At 40.8% G+C, this 16,347-nt stretch overlaps 1 long non-coding RNA gene across 1 annotated transcript; it reads left to right on the top strand.

Moving 5' to 3' along the window:
• Nucleotides 1-11,432: 11,432 nt before the first annotated feature.
• LOC109249299 (uncharacterized) lies at nt 11,433-13,267 on the top strand. Its single transcript, XR_002072521.2, has 2 exons — nt 11,433-11,612; nt 12,459-13,267. It is a non-coding gene; the product is annotated as an uncharacterized LOC109249299 (long non-coding RNA).
• Nucleotides 13,268-16,347: the final 3,080 nt, after the last annotated feature.

Here is a 16,347-nt window from a genome sequence, read left to right as displayed (position 1 = left end):
TTTTAGAATTTGGTTAAGACTGTGACCCACTTGGAAGGCATACTGTACGGAGACACTGGTTGGGAGTACAAGGGTAGGCCACCAAGGGTCTATTTGTGTGAAAGAAGCTGGAGCTTCCTGGGGACTCTCCATTCTTGGGCACAATGGTTTGGTCCAAGCGCAGCAAGTGTCAGGATAAGGAAGGGCCTTTGAGTACAGCCAGGAGTGTGTTGCTCCCTCAGCCCTCCAGCTTCTTCCTACACCTAATGTGGGATGTGACATGGTCAGTTCTTAGGGCAGGGTATATGCAGGTAAATATCATCCCGTTAGTTTGTAAGAAGACATGATCGCCTCAGGGATCAGAATACTCCTATCTCTGCACAAGCGGGGCAAAGCACTGAATCTCTCTGTGACTCCACCTTCTTCATCTCTAAAATGGGGGAAATAATAGTATCTATTTTCCAAAATTGTCGTGAAGATTAAACGAGTTAACACATAAAGCATTTGACAGAGTGCCAGACACATAGTGAGCACTTGGGTGTTAGCTGTTTTGAAAATGCACTTGCCTGTGTCCTTTGCAAATATTTATTTTTGTGGCCTTCATGCGTCTAATATAAGTAATGACTTATTGTGTTCCATACCAGGGTGGTGTTATAATATGGTTAAGTATTTAATATAAGCCTATACTCATACTGATTAGTCAGTTCACATAGCCAATTTTTCAGCAGAACTATTTTATTATATATACATGCTGATTAGTTAAGTGACATAGCTAACTTTTTAGCAGTAGTGTTATGACTGTTATCACCATAATGGATCACAGTGCTAAAATGAAACTTGTTTTTTCTATTAATGAGCATGTATTCCTCAGGCTCAAAGAAAAAAAATATCTATTCGTGGTTGAAGTCTTTTTCAACTGGAGTCATGGCCTTCAAAAGGAGACAATCTATTGATCCCTTCCAGAGTTGTACTGCAGGAAAAAGAAAGGAGCAGAAAAAGGAAGCCTTAGGGACAGGTTTTGCATGCATTAACAAAGTCCAATGTGAGCTTTCTACATTAGTGTGTCAGGATATGTTTGCGCTACCTTATTCCCATTCCCTCTGTAGGGTCAGAGTAATTAAAGAAAACAAGTAGTTCCAAAGTATTGGGCAAAACTTGCAAAATAAAAATAGAGGACAACTTTAAACCACATAAATGAACCTTATTTAGCAATTCTGAACAGATGCAATTGGATTTGCTTCTTTTGCAGTTGGTTTTGAATCATTTAATTCATGTAAAATATATTATCCCAGGCAATTTTTAATCTCATCTTTTGAGGGTTTAAGACTTAATAAGCGGCAAGCTAAAAATGTAGTTAAATGTGTAAATCATTTGTACAAATAATCGATAATAGGATTTATTAGAGAATATAATAGCCAGTGTAACACTTAATCTTGAGTAAATGAATAATTTGTGAAGTATTTCATGACTTTTCAGGAAATTTATAATCACATGGTTAGATTTAGATCAGTGCTTTGGGCAATTTCAGAATATAAAATAATAAAAATATTATAGGATGAATTCTTGAAATTTGGGATAAAAAGAGCGTGATTGATGTTACGAAATCATTGTTTTAATTATACTTTCTTTGGCTGTTGGATTCTATCCCCTGCCTTTTAATGCCAGTTTTCATGATTTAAAAAACCCCCTTCACATTCATCTCTGTTGCTGGCACCCTTTCCCTGCTGTTTTACCTTCGCACACTTACACACGCTTACCATGAGGAATCTCAGGGGCTGGTCAACAGACACTGCCACTAAAAATGAAGCCCAAATTTGACATTTATTTTTCATATTTTTCAACAAGGGTGTCTATGGTGGTATTTATGACTTGGTATGAGAACTGCACCCTCCTGCTGAAAGTAATAGGAATGGGCTGGAGTTCTCAGAGACAGATGCCTGTTGAGCACCCAGAGGCAATGCCCAGGGTGACAGTGTCTTCAGTGGGTCTCCAGGGACCATGATTTGGCTCTCAGTAAGTTCAGAAACTTAATTTGGCCCATGTGTCTAGATAATCAGCCTCTTGGAGACTCACATTAACCGAATCATCTCAGATTGATGCATATATTAGAATCCCAATTAATTAGGTTGCAGTGAAAAATACATACTCTTTCCTGTTACCGTAATATCTGAGCTGGCCAGGGAGGGTGTCTCATTTTCTAGCTTTACCTAGGTGACCAAGGTGCCTAACATAGTATTTTGCGCATAGCAGCCATTCAGTAGGTATTAATTAAATTTGAAGGAGAGAGAGTGAGGGAAAGCGGGGGCAGAGAGACAGACAGACAGACAGATAAAGGGAATAAGACTGAGGAAAGGATATAGTTCCAAATGAAATGTCATCCAAATCTTAAAAGCTTACTATTCCATCCCACTCCTCGACAACATAGTTGTGATATACTAGTTAATACTAATTCATACTAGTACTTTAGATTCCTTTTTTTTTTTCCTCCTGAGAAAAAGAAAAATAATTGAATTCTTTCGGCTTTATTTTCAGCCTTCTCCTTCTCTTTATAATTCAGGCTTTCTGCAGAGAGATTACAATATAACTGGTAAAATGGCGATTTTTCCAAGGAAACTTTTCCAACCCTACCTCTCAGGGACTCCACAATGGCCAGCTTACTCAAACTTCCCAAATCTCCATGGACACATATTCATAGACCATCTCTTTGTTCTTTGACATAGTCTCCTCCAAATTCAGGATCCCCTTCTTTACCTGTACGTACCATCTACAAAGAATATCTGAAAGAGGAGCGAATGCTTCTTTGAGTAGAAAATGTATTTCAACACATCTTCCCACCCTACCCCCAAAAGATAAGGCAATTCCATGTCAGGACCCACGCCCCCCGAGCAAAAAAGGAAAAAAGAACCTTATAGCCAATTTGTAAATTCCTGTATTCAAAACCTATTGCTATTTATTACTTCAGAATTCTGCATAACTGTTGGGGTGCCTGGGTGGCTCAGTCAGTTGAGAGTCTGACTTCGACACCTCTGAACCTGGAGCCTGCTTCAGATTCTGTGTCTCCCTCTTTCTCTGTCCCTCCCCTGCTCATGCTGTCTCTCTCTTTCTCTCAAAAATATCAAAAATAAGTAAACATTAAAAAAATTTTTAAATAATAGAAAACACAATTATGCATAACTGTTGACAATACAAATTTCATCCTGTCTGACATTTTTGGGCCCAGGGCTGTGCCACAGTTTCCTATGTTAAAAAGTCAAATAATAGTTCCCTCATTCTAATTCTTGGCCCAAATCAAGACAAGTCATGCGTCAAACAAAGAACTACTGAACTGACAGCTTAAGGCACCCATGGCTGATCATTTGCCTGGGAAGCTCTGAATCCTGCTCAGAAAGTATACAGGAAACATAGGACCAGATAGTGTACTGTGGGTGATGTCAAGGAATCCTATGAGCCTGTCTGGTCCTGGGGCACAGCCTCAAACACAACACTGAGTTGGGAAGGATCATGCACAGAATTCAGACTTCCTATCTCCACTTTATTTCCCAGCAAATGTCTAGGGAAACTTTCCCTGTTAAGGCTGTTACTATTATCTTCATTATTTACGCTAAAAATAATAAAGATAATGTTGAGAATTACAGTCATTATGATGATGCTAATGACTAATATTAATCAAAAGTCTCTTCTGGCCAAGTCTCTCCCTAGTATTTCATAGATATTGTCTCATTTCACCCTCAGAACAACTCTATGAAGTTTTATCTTTTTCATTATACAAATGAGGAAATTGAGGCCTAGAAGATTAAAAAAAAAAAAAAAAAAAAACTTGCTTAAGTTTAAGCAATCACACAGCAATTAGGTGATTGGAGTCCTGGATTGAACAACGTTGGCCTCGCCTATCTTAAGTCCTGGTAGGTAAATTAGTTGCATGGCACAAGCCAACAAGAAAAAATCTGATTTCTAAAAATCTCATTAGACTGCTTTTTATATTTACCCTTTGGTCAATCTTGACTTATTTCAGATTGTCTACCTAGCCCTCTAGGCTCACCTATCTTTCTGCTCCGCTAAACTATTTATCACTTTAGGTTTATGTCCCACTCCCTCAGAAGGGAAGGAGGGAAACTAAGAGATAGAAGACAGAACAGTTAATTGTGTTACCATAACAGCTTTGGGTACAGCTGAGAGACTTTGAAACTAATGTATAAAATTAAGCTTCGGGATTATCTACTTCTTTAGTACTTCATTCATCTGGATATAATGAGATGAGTCAGCCAGTAGCTAAATCCCACTTACAATTGTGATGTAAGTATTAGGAGGAAAAGCTTCATATATTATACTTCTGCCACTGTTGCCCTAAGAACATTTGCTTTATGTGCTCTTTTTATAGTTGGAATTCTGTAAATATAACTTATGAATAGCATTTACATACTGTGAAGCCATAGTTTTTCAATTTCTTAGTATTGACCCAGCTTTTAAACTGTTTTTAAAGGCAAGCTAATGCATCAATTGCATCTTTTCCTATTATTTTGCTTTCCTATGAATATTCCTAATTTCTGAAAAATCATAACAGGAAATGCAGACAAATGAGAGTCTACCCTATGTTTTATGGCATCTAGAGAAGACAACCCATAATTCCCCTTGATATTTGTTTCCAGAATTTTTCAGTGTTCATTGAATAAATTACTCTATAACATCTAAATCCTATTCCTGTGAGTGAGTTTCATTTCCTCCTGCTCCATCCCCATGAAGATGGAGAATAGTTTGTCACAGGAACAGGGAAGGGTTAACTTACATGCTATGAAATGTTCTGAGTTTTATATATATGGAGAAGACCCAGAAATTAAATTTTAATCGGCCTCCAGATTTGGGCAGCAAAGATTTTCTCTATAGCAACAATTACACACACCACTGATCTGAGATCAAATATTTATGTCTTCCCCTACATGCTAGAGAACTAACATTTTGCTAGTTACTGTTATTACCAGGGCAATTCAATAGAGGGCAAAAGAGACTAAAGATGTCATTTCACAGTGGAAACTGTAAGAGAAAGCAATAACAAGCCTGGAAAAGATTAAGCACAATTGGAAATGAGTCTAAACTGAAATAAAATACTGTATTTGAGTAGAGTTTTTTAGGGCTATAATTTTAACTTCTACTAAAGGACTGTCGTTTCGCCTATCACTGAAACACACACAAAAGAAGACAAAGAAGCCTGATGCTAGCAGGAAACAAAAGCTCTTCCCCATTTCCTAAAAGTACTTTCTTTTCTAGAAGTGTATTGTTTGAAGAAGACTCTTCCATTATGCCTTGGGGAAAATGTAGCCATTTTGAAAAATGAAACACAAATTATACTTTCCTTTGGAAAAACTTTGTTTCCTTTGGCATTACTAACATAGACAGCAGTACGGGAGTAAATTCGGCTCATGCAGGACCCCATCAAGCAATACCAATGTCTCATTCACCTTAACAAACTAAAGCCGTCTTTACATTGCCATCGTTATCACCACCCCCATGATCACCACATTACCAACTGCTGTATTGCCATCTCTTCGGGAGTGCAATATTGCTGTAAATTCCCCCAAACAAGGCACTTCTCAGGTACTATTACAGAACTGCCCCTGAAGAATTTATGATTTAAGAACTTACATTAAAGTATTATATTGCCATTTTTTCATGACTTTATTTCTTTTCTTTTCACATTTCTGGTGATTTTATTTGCTTCCAGGGAAGCTGTGAAATTCTGTTATTTCTTCCCATTTGGCTCCAAATATACAATCCCCGGGCCTCCCAAGGACCTCTTCAATTTCCACTGGGGCTTCTAAACTGGGAATGGTTCCAATGAGGATATGGTCCCTGGGCAGAGTGCTTGTACAGCCTAGATGCACAGATAAGACCAGAGACAAGAGAAGGTAACTATCAATCGAAGGCAGTTCTAAGTAAATGGATGACATGACTGAAGAGTTCAGAAGAAGGAGAGACCACCAGGTCTGGTGGAGTCTGGGAAGGCTTCATGGAGAAAGTTTCCATGTGGCCAAGACTGAAGGCAAGTTGATCTCCAAACAATGTGAATATCTAATGTGAAGGCTAGGAGGATGGAAGGGGTGTGAATGCTCATGGAGCAGTAAAAACATCTGTTATCTCTGATGGAGGTGTTTAGGAAGGCAACAAGTAGGAGATAGAAGAAGGCCTTGAATGATTGGCGGGCTTAGAAGTTTGAACTTTATTCTCCATTCATGTTGGAGTTGAAGATTTCTGGAATAGGGAAGTGACAGGAGGAAGGTGGTATTTTAGGAAGATGAACATGGGAGCAAAGTGCAGAGCAGATGTGAGAAGAATGGAAATTCCCTCCCTGGAATGGGTAATCACATTATTAGGAATTCCTATAAAATGCCAGGCATCATTCATTCGTTAGCAAACATTTATTGTTTACTATGTGCAGGCACCATTCCAGGCCCCAGGAATACAGTAATTAACAAAGGTGGGTCTGAGTTTCACAGGATCTGAAGTTCAAACAATTTGAGAAGCCTTCTTTGAGAAAAAGAATACCAAATTACAAATACAAAATTAAATATAGGACTTTTGAAGAGGTACGTACAAGTGGGGGTCCCTGAGCATAAGACTCATAAGCTTCGTGGTAAATGTCCTTGTAGCTAATGAGATAGACAAGGTGTCTGCTCTCTTCATGCTTATGTTCTAGAGAAAGCAGGGAGGAAACCTGGGCAATAAGCACGTAAACAAATGAGATTTTTTTCAGAGAGTCATACTTTGAAGCAAATAATATGCCTTGATAAAGAGAGGGGGTGGAGAAGGGAGAATGAAAAGAGAGCAGCTTCTGATGGGCTGTCCTGGGAAGGCTGTCTGGGAAGGTGGACAGCATTACCAGGCAGAGGGTCTGGCTAAAGGCCATGCTAAGGTAATGTGTCTGAGGAACAGACACAAGGCAGGATGGCAGAACATAGTGACTGGAATAGAATATGAGGTCTGAGACGTAGGCAGGAGACTGGTCATGTAGAACCTTGTAGGCTTCTCTAAGGAGGAGCTGGATTTAATCGTGTTTCTTTACCTATTACTATGCACCAAACACTTCAAACCTTAGTGTTTTAAATCCATTTGATTATCTCACAATTCTGTGAGTTGACTGGGCTCAGCTGGGCAGTTCTTATATTTCACATGATGTCAGCTGGGGCTGTAGTTATCTGAGAGCTAGACTAGGCTGGAGCAGCCAAGGTGACTCACTCATTTGTCCAGTGCCTTGGCAGAAATAACTATACTGCTGGACTAAGCTGGACATCGGCACGGCTAAGCCTCTCTCTCTCTCTCCCTCACCCTCCGCTCCCTCTCCCTCTCTCTCCGTGTAGTTTCAGAGTCTCCCATGAGATCTCACCACCAGGATAAGTAGACAACTTACATGTCAGCTCAGGTCTTCTAAAAGTACAAAAACAGAAGTTATCATGACTCCTTAAAGCTTCAGCCCAGAGTTGGCACATTGTCACTTGTGCTGCCTTCTGTTGGTTGAAATGATTGGCAGGGCACTCAGATTCCATGAGGGTGTGAAAACTGGGAGACATGGTTCATTGGAGATCAGCTATCATGGAAGCCATTTACCTTTTAAAAGACGACTCTGGCTGTGAGGAGGGTGTTGTAGCAAGAGAAAAATGGAAGCAGAGAGGCCAGTTAGGAGGTAACATCCCGGGAAAAGGTGGTGTAGCTGTGGGTGTGGAGAGAAGTAGATGGATCTGGGGATGGGATGAAATAGGCATGTTTGCCCAGTAGTTAGAAACATGTCTGTCTGGCATATGTTGAAATAAAAAGAAGAGGAAGGTATTGGGATGTCATCAGGGAGCTAGGGAGGTTTTCCTGAGTGAGGAGTTGGTGGAATGAAAGCAGTGTTTACAGAAAATTCACGGGAAAGCAGAGTGCAAAACGGATTTGGGTAGAAGCAGAGTGCAAGAGAGGGAAAGAAACCTGAGACAGGAGACAAGTTAGCAAGTTCATTCTTCCCATCCTCCAAGGATGAGATGGTAAATCCTAAACCATAGTGATAGCAGATAAAGTGGAAAGGATGAGAAGTGATAGATGAGAGACACAGTGTGAAGGCAGAGCCAACAGTCCTCAGTGACTGCTTTGATGTGGGTACTAGAAAAAGAAAGAGGGGCGTCTGGGTGGCTCAGTCGGTTAAGCGTAGACTCTTGGTTTTGGCTCAGGTCATAATCTCACGGTCCCTGAGTTCAAGCCCTGCATCAGGCTCTGCACTGACAGTGTGGAACCTGCTTGGGATTCTGTCTCCCTCTCTCTCTGCCCTTCCTTCTCTCTCTCTCTCTCTCCCTCTCTTTCTCAAAAATAAATAAATAAACATTTGAAAACAAGAAAAAGAAAGAATCAATGATGGGTGCATTAATCAAGATTAATTTATCAGGGTGTCTGGATGGATCACTCGGTTAAGTGTCTGACTCCAGCTCAGGAAGCCCCACATTGGGCTCTGTGCAGACAGCTCAGAGCCTGGAGCCTGCTTCGGATTCCGTGTCTCCCTCTCTCTCTCTGTCCCTCCCCCACTCACACTCTGTCTCTCTCTCTCTCTCTCTCTCTCAAAAATAAACATTAAAAAAAAAAAGTTTATCAAATTCTCTAGCCAGGATAGAGTTGGCTGGTACCACTGATCGAACTAGGAATTCAGAGAAGGTGCTGGCTTTGGGGAGAAAGACCATACGTGCACTGTCACACCTGTTGCTTTCAGTAGGGCCAGCCACAGAGAAGTGCTCAGGTGGAAACGCTTGGGAAATACAAGGTTGGACCTCATGAAGAATGGAGCTAGAGAGGTAGATCCATCTGAATGTAGAGGTTCTAGTTGAAGCAGTGGGAGAGAAAAGCCCTAATGGGTCTGGGCTGCTGGAGCGAGAGAACAGAGGGCTCAAGGGCAAAAATGTTTCAAAATTCAGATCTGAAAAAATGAGAGTTTCAAACAGAAAGGGAGTGGTCTGTAGTATCAGAGGCTGCAAAGAGTACAAGGACGATGTAAACATTGAGTTTGGCAATTAGGAGATCATTAGCAAGTTTTCAAAAAGCATTTTGGAGTGATTGGATCAAAGATCATGGAGACAAGATTTCAGGGACTAAGATAAAGTGAAAGAAGGGGAAAAAGTTTGTGGCAACCGGTTCAGACAACTACCTTATAGTTAGTGATTATGCAATGGGTGCAGAGGGGGGAAAGAAAAAGTGCGTGTTTTACAATGAGAAGCTTTAAAGGAACCTAGAATGTTGAGTTACCCACTAGCCCTTTATATCACGACATGAAAGAGTTACATTTACTTATAAAAGTGACAAAAAATAAGAATATACAAAGCTTACCACATTAGAGAAACATGCACATGACATTTGTTCTGCTCTAAACTAAAAAGACAGTTTTTCTCCCTTTTTAAAAATAAATTTAAAGAAGAAAAAGAAATTAATCACGATTTCTTTCTTTAGCAAGAATATGAAAACTTGGTCTATTCCTTTTGCATCCTAAAATATAGTTTTAAGGTTCTTTGTTTTTAGGGTGATGGGGGAAAAGAAACCTTAGAGAGAGGGGGAAAATGACATTTCACTCATTCTCCTACATTAGCCAACTTTAACGAAACCTATAACCGGCTGCACTTTACTACCTTTAAAATATCACCTCTTACAGATTTGGCAAGGAAATGACAGGTTTTTTGGGTTTTTTTTTTAAAGTAGCTATATTTTTCTCTCTTTCTTCTGTAACCCATTTAGCAACTGGTTCACATGAATCACAAGGCCAGACTGCTAAAAGTTCGAGATATTTCCAAGAAAACTGAGGGAAAAAATATTAGCATCTATAGGAAGAAAACTTAAAAAAAAATAATACCCCTATGTTTCTGAGAAGTTGACACACAATTTCAATTGCTTGATCCTAAACTATAATAATAAAATGCCATTATTATTATTATTATTAGGCACTGAAGACAAATTAAAGAAGAGCCAGAATTCTCTAGCTCCTGTATCTAAGAGGTGGTAATTGGATTCAAGCAAATCTAAGGTTGAATTTCTGCTTCATCACTTACTTACTGGGCCAGGGGCTACTAACTGCTCTAAGTGCTCATTGTCAATTTATGTTCGGTTAAGAGAATATCCTAAGTGTTAGCAGGGCACACGGCTGTCCAGTCACAGACTACATTTCCAGCCTCCTGGACGGTGAAGTATGGCCATGAGTCTAAGTTCAGGTCAGTGGAGTGTGAGCAAGCAGGATTTTCACAAATTCTGGGTCATCTCCTTCAGGATAAAGCTAGTTGCCCTAACTATTGTTTTTCCTTCCCATATGCTGGAACATATACATGGTGGTGACTGAGCTTTTGCCATGGCAGTAATATTAGAAAGGGAACCTGGGTCTCAAAATGACCTCATGGAGTATTGTTGCTCTGACAATCTGGAATGCTCACACTGGAGCTGTTAAGAAAGCATCAACTTAATTAAGCCACTATTCTTTCTGGTGTCCTCATTACAGCAGCTCAGACTATAATCTCAAAAACTGATCTGTCAAGCATCCTTGGTGTTTAACCCCTCTGGATCTCAGTTTCTTCTTCTGTAAATTGGGGATAATGCTTACCTCGCATCTGTTGTGAAGATTACATGAGAAAATGCATGGGGGGCAGAGGGAGAGGGACCACAGCCTGGCAGATGAATGGTGTATGATAAATATTTGTACTATTCCCTTAAATCATTTAGGAACATATGTTTCATATACCTTTTCAGTGACTATAGAAAATAAGAGAATGAATGTCAAGTAGCTGAATATGATTTGTACTGTATAGGAGATGCCAATAAACCCATCATAAGTTGAAAATGTCATATGTCAGAAATGCATTTAATACATCCAACCAACCAAACACCCTAGCTTAGCCTAGCCCACTTTAAACGTGCTCAGAACATTTACACTAGCCTATAGTTGTGCAAGATCATCTAACACAAAACCTATTTTATACTACAGTGTTGCATAGCTCATGCAACTTATTGAATAGTGTACTGAAAGTGAAAGCCAGAACGGTTGTACGGGCACAGAGAGGTTGTAAGCGTATGAGCTGTTTACTCTCCTGAAACTGTGGCTGCAGCTCACTGCCAGTGCCCAGCGTCATGAGAGAGTATCATACCCCATATCGCTAGCCTGGGAAAAGAGCAAAATTCAAAATCTGAAGTACAGTTTTTGCTGAGTATGTATCCCTTTTGCAGCATCACAAAGTCAAAAAAATCATGTCAAGCCATCATAAGTTAGGGACTGTCTGTATATAATAGGCACTCACGAGTTTCCATCAGATTATAAACTCCTTGAGCACCAGTTCTGAGTCTCGTTTACCATTGTATCCCAAGTGCACACACATATTTAGACTCAATATTTGTTGAGTAAGGAGAATATTGATATAAAATGTGAGTTAGCTGTTTTTATCTCCATCACTTCCTTCCCTCCCCGTGACCCCATGCACGGAAGGAGGAAGCTCACATACAGAGTGAAGTAACTTGCCTACACTGGCCCGGTTTGTAAGTAGCCGACTCAAGATTCGAACCAAATCCAGGCCTCACTGGATCCACATTTTGAGGTCTTTTCACCCTGAACCTGGATAAGTACTCTTTCTTGAGGGCAGACTTGGAGACAAGTAAGACATTTGTGCACCAATGGATGGAGAAAAACAATCTGAAGGAAACAGGGGCCGGGGGGGTGGGTGGGGGACGGTCAGAGGAGATGTTTTTATATTTTAAAATTTGGCTAGTACTGCACAACCCTGCAGCTGTGGTAATTCTCCCCTCTCCTTGTTTCTTAGAGGGGAGAAACTGAGCTAAAGCACCCTTCTCATTTTATTCTACCAATCTATGGCATAGCTAGAACTTTTGGATCCCTATGGGAGGAAAAAGTTTAAATAAATTTCTTTAAAGACTCCTTGTTAAATGGGCAGATTAACAGCTGTTCGGCCTTCAGCCCTGGGTGTATTTTACACTAGAGAGGAGAGGAAGAGAGAAGCCACCCACAGGGCTAACACGTTCTAACTCTTGCTGGTTTGCAGTGCCTTTCACAGTTTCATTATCACTATTATAGCAGCGTACAAGAGTCCCTGATCCTCAACAAGATAAGTCATTGCTCTTCAGCAAGGGGAAAGCAGAACTAGGTCCCCTGTGCAGAGGGGTCAGTTGATGATCGTTATGAATTATGAATTAGAGGCGTATTGTTTTGGGCAACTATCTGATAAGAAGGATATTGGCTGACTAGGTTTTAGTTGGATGCTTTTGCAGAGATATTGGTGTATTAAAAAAAGCAAGGGAGGGATGCCTGGGTGGTTCAGTCAGGTAAGCATCAGACTCTTGATTTCGGCTTAGGTCATGATCTCATGGTTCGTGGGTTCAAGCCCTACATCGAGCTCTGAGCTGAGTATGGAGCCTGCTTAAGATTCTTTCTCTCTCTCTCTCTCTCTCTCTCTCTCTCTCAAAAAAAAAAAAAAAAAAAGCAGATGAAGATGACAAATTCCAGAGGAATGAAAAAATTCCAGATGTTCTCTGTTTAGATTCAGAAATGCTTCCTCTATGGTATCCCTGAACTACTGGCTGACTTGCAAAACAGAAACTTATAATTGACCATCCTTCCATATGTCTTCTCAGGATCCACTCACTCACAATAAAATAAATTAATATTTATTCATTTCATTGGGTGTGTGCGTGTGTGTGTGTTCCCAGGTTTAGGAAATTTCTGCAGTTATTATTTGCAAATACTGGATTTGGTCTCAGATATCTATGACAAGATCACTTAATACTTTTTTTTATCACTTAATACTTTTAATTAATACTCTTTTCTCTCTCTCTTCATCCTTTCATTTTAACCCCTTCTACCACTTATTCTTCTTTTTCTCTAGCCTGAATCACAAAGGTAGATTCGGGGTGAGCATTTGAAAACCGTGTCACTTCCTTCCTGATTCTGCCTCGAGACGTGAGGAAGAAAGATGCTTTTGCCATCCCAGGTCTAAACTTTGTGGATACTCTTTTGTACGAAGCTGTAACCACAGAGGATAGTCGGAGAAAATGCCTTCAGTCCAGACTGTTTCCCGGGGCCTGGACTGTATCTCCACGTGGATGATGGACACCCCTACAGAAATCAAGACTACCCGACATCCACTCCAGTGGTGGTGACATATATAGACTAAGGAGACTCTGCCCTTACTTGAACTTTGTGTCTTCTGAGGTTTAGATTAGATCCTGATAGAAAAAATTGTTCCCAAATTAAAACATATAAGAAAATGAGCGCCTGGGCGGCTCAGTCAGTCAAGTGTCCGACTCTTGATTTCAGTTCAGGTCATAATCTTGTGGTTTGTGGAATGGAGCCCCACGTCCAGCTCAGTGCTGACAGCATGGAGCCTGCTTGGGATTCTCTCTCCCTCCCCGTCTCTCTGCTCCTCCTCTGCTTACACTCTCTCTCAAAAGAAATAAATAAACATTTTTAAAAAACATATAAGGAAAGATAATAAAGGAGCACAAATGCATTTGTGGAGGGGGAGAACTTGGGACCAGACTGGGGTTTAAATTCTTGACCTAGTGAAGAAAAAGTATCATGAAGCCAGTACATTTTGGAAATGGTAGGCCTTTGGTAAAAAATATTGTGTCTTTTCTATTTTCTTGCTATCATGTGAGAGAGACGGAGCGGGAGCAGCAGGGAAGGGTAGGTAGGGCAGGGTGGGTGCAGCCCAGGAGAGGAGAGTGAAGGGAAGCAGATTTAGGTCCCAGAAGTTCCTTGTAAAGAAGAAATGATGTAAGCTCTTCTTTTCATGCCCAGTTTTTTTTTTTTTTTTTTAATGTTTATTTATTTTGCAGAGAGAAGAGAGAAAAAGAGCACATGTGACCAGGGGAGGGGCAGAGACGGGGGGAAGAGGATCCGAAGTGGGCTCTTGCACTGACAGAACAAAGCCCAATGTGGGGCTCAAACTCACAAACCTTGAGATCATGACCTCAGCCAAAATCAGATGCTCAACCGACTGAGCCACCCAGGCGCCCCTGTCATGCCCAGTTTTAAAATGTAATCAATTTTCTACTTGGAAGGTAGAGGAGATGGGGTGGTTCCAAAGGCTAGTGAAAACAAACATGGTCCTAAACAAGGGCTACACATGGTACTAACTGGTTGTAAAATAAACATCCTTAGTGATCCATACTTACTAATCCACGCATAGAAAAGGAATGAATCGTCTGGAAAGCCATTCAAAAGTGTAAAATAATACACTTAGGATTATTTAGGAACACTATACCTTACAAAAATGACTAGACAAGAGACTTATTAGTGGCTAAAAAAAGCCTTGAAATTATGTTACTTAACAGACCTTTCATTCCTGGAATGCAAGAAATACACGAAAATCCCTCATTGCCTACGCAGCCCTTCCCCTGGTGTCAAGAGCAGATATAGAATCCACAAGCTGCTCTCATGCCCCTCCGGCACAGCAGCCAGTGACAGCTTCCCTGGGAAGGCTGCTGGAGGAGGGAGGAACGTGGTACATCTGATTATCAAGAATGAGGTGGCCCCACTTTGCAGTGAACAGTGCCTCACTAGCAAGTCAAACGAGCGACACTTACTAATGTGTTTAGAGATTTTTTTTTTTTATATGTATATACCATAGTGGTTTTGTTTTGTTTTGTTTTGCCTCTCTTACCAGAGCATGTACTATAGAAAGATCCTAGGACAGTGTTCTATAGCCTCACATCAAAAAATAAGTAAGGGCCCTGAGAGGCTCAGTTGGTTAAACATTCAACGTTGGCTCAGGTTGTGATCTCAGGGTTAGTGGGCTCAAGCCCCACATTGGAGCCTGGAACCTACTTCAGATTCTGTGTCTCCCTCTCTCTCTGCCCCTCCCCACTTGCTCACACTCTCTCTCTCTCTCAAAATAAATAAACATTTAAAAAAAGGTTTTCTTTAAAATAAGTAAATAAAAGAGGATCCCATGCTTAAATACAGTTAAGACAGCTTCGTTAAAGATAAGCAGGATTTATTTCAGGAGGGCTTCTGAGGGGCTTTGTAAATCCCAAAGAGGGTGTGGAACATGTCCCTAATGTACTTGGTCACCAAACTCTATTTCCTTTTTCTTCTTCTCCCTTTAAATTTTTTTTTTTCTTTACGGGTGCCTGGGTGGCTTAGTTGGTTGGGCAGCCGACCTCAGCTCAGGTCATGATCTTGTGGTTTATGAGTTCTAGCCCCCTCCTCAGGCTATGTGCGGACATCTCAGAGCCTGGAGCCTGCTTGGGATCCTGGGTCTCCCTCTCTCTCTGTGCCCCTCCCCCGCTCATGCTGTCTCTTGGTCTCTCAAAAATGAGTAAATGCTAAAAAACATTAAAAAAATAAATAAATAAAAGTTTTGTCTTTAAACCAAGTCATGTCAAAGGGTTAGAATACTAAAGCCAAAGACCTACTTAGAGGTTCAGTATGTCATTTATTCAACAAATGTTTATGAAACCAGTCAGACAGCAATACTTAATAGGCATCTGTTATGCACCAGGAACTATCCTACCTGTTGGGTCCAGGGAGGTGAAAGAAGACAAAGTCCTGGCCCTCAGTGAGCTCACATTTACTGAAGAAAGATGGGCAACAAACAAGTAAAGAAGCAAGTCTCACAAGTGCAGTGGAGAAATAAAAGAGCTTAATGCAACCCATGTGAGCTGAAAGCTGAATGAAAAGGAGGGTGGAGCCTTGTGAGGACTGGAAGGAGCCTTCCCAGGAAAGAGAAACAGCAAATGCAAAGGCCTTGACATGGAACCCAATTGGCTGGCATTCAGAGAATGCCTGGGGCGGTGGGAACTGTTCCAACAAGGGGAGAGTGAAGGAGATGAAGGCAGGGCAGCGTGGCCGGGTGAGGGAGCACCCAGAGGCTTTTGTCTGGGGCTTGTTTTTACTTTTTATTTTGAGGTACTTTCAAAGTTATAAAGAAGATGCAAAAGTATACAAAGAGCGTCCATATACCTTCCGCCTAAATTCCCCTACAAATCCATAGTACAATCATCTAAATTAGGGAATTAATATTGATATAATCCTATCACCTAAGAGATCCCACTTATCTTCGACAGTTGTCCTAATAATAATATCCTTTATAGCAAATTTCTTTTTCTTTTGTTACAGGACCCAATCTAGAATCATGAGCTGCATTTAATTGTCATATCTTTTTTTTTTTTAATGTTTTTTTATTTTTGAGACAGAGAGAGACAGAGCATGAGTGGAGGAGGGGTAGAGAGAGAGAGAGGGAGACACAGAATCCAAGGCAGGCTCCAGGCTCTGAGCTGTCAGCACAGAGCCCTACGTGGGGCTCGAACTCATGAGCTGTGAGATCGTGACCTGAGCCAAAGCCAGACGCCCAACTGACTGAGCCACCCAGG

This window comes from Panthera pardus, unplaced genomic scaffold (assembly GCF_024362965.1).
Source record: "Panthera pardus isolate Hobbes unplaced genomic scaffold, ASM2436296v1 HiC_scaffold_6, whole genome shotgun sequence".
NCBI classification, from domain to species: Eukaryota; Metazoa; Chordata; class Mammalia; order Carnivora; family Felidae; genus Panthera; species Panthera pardus.
This window is presented reverse-complemented; position numbering and strand designations above follow the sequence as displayed.